Source organism: Myotis lucifugus, unplaced genomic scaffold (assembly GCF_000147115.1).
Source record: "Myotis lucifugus unplaced genomic scaffold, Myoluc2.0 scaffold_564, whole genome shotgun sequence".
NCBI classification, from domain to species: domain Eukaryota; kingdom Metazoa; phylum Chordata; class Mammalia; order Chiroptera; family Vespertilionidae; genus Myotis; species Myotis lucifugus.
Window position 1 is genome coordinate 382,776 of NW_005871612.1, and position 780 is coordinate 383,555.

At 37.9% G+C, this 780-nt stretch overlaps 1 non-coding gene across 1 annotated transcript; it reads left to right on the plus strand.

Moving 5' to 3' along the window:
- The first annotated feature begins 207 nt into the window (after positions 1 to 207).
- On the plus strand, positions 208 to 314 carry LOC111823577. Its single transcript, XR_002826632.1, has one exon. It is a non-coding gene; the product is annotated as a U6 spliceosomal RNA (small nuclear RNA).
- Positions 315 to 780: the final 466 nt, after the last annotated feature.

The following is a 780-nucleotide window of genomic DNA, read 5'->3' on the forward strand; positions in this document are numbered from 1 at the left end:
ACTGTCCACTGCATTAATCTTTGCCCCTGCCACTTACCTGTATATTATGATGAAAAAAGCAGGCGGCTGTTTGCTCTATTAAAAATACAGACTTCAGAGCAAAATTTTGCCTTCCTCAGAAAAGTACTTTTAAAAATTAAGATTGCCAGGTTCCTAAGCCAAAGGCTTAGAGAAGTAGGTGCAGTCTACTTTATAGAAATAATATCTGTGCTCACTTCGGCAGCACATATACTAAAATTGGAGCAATACAGAGAAGATTAGCATAGCCCCTGCACAAGGATGACACACAAATTTGTAAAGTGTTCCATATTTAAAATATATGTACATATAGCTAATATTACGTGAATATTTACTATGTACAAAGCACTATTATGTGCCACATGATATGGCAACACATATTATATATGGTAGATATGCATGTGGCACATACATTTTTCTTTAATCCTCTTAATTATTATTCTACCCAGGAAGGTAACTAACTTGCCCAAGGTCCACAGGTGAGAGAGGCACAAGCCCTAATTCATGAAACATACCCTGATTAAGAGCCAGACAATGTATGGAGTAGTTCTTTGTGTGTTAGAGGTCACACTTAGAGCACAGAGGGCCGTGAGCCAGATTAAATAAAATCAGGAAACAAGGTAATGAATGGAAAGACAATAGAGTTTGTGGATAATTTCCTTCAGTATTGTGCCCAAGAGAAATGAATGGGGATTGGAACAATATTAAAAGTTAATGGTGTGACCTGGCCAGGTAGGTCAGTTGGTTAGAGCGCCATCCCAA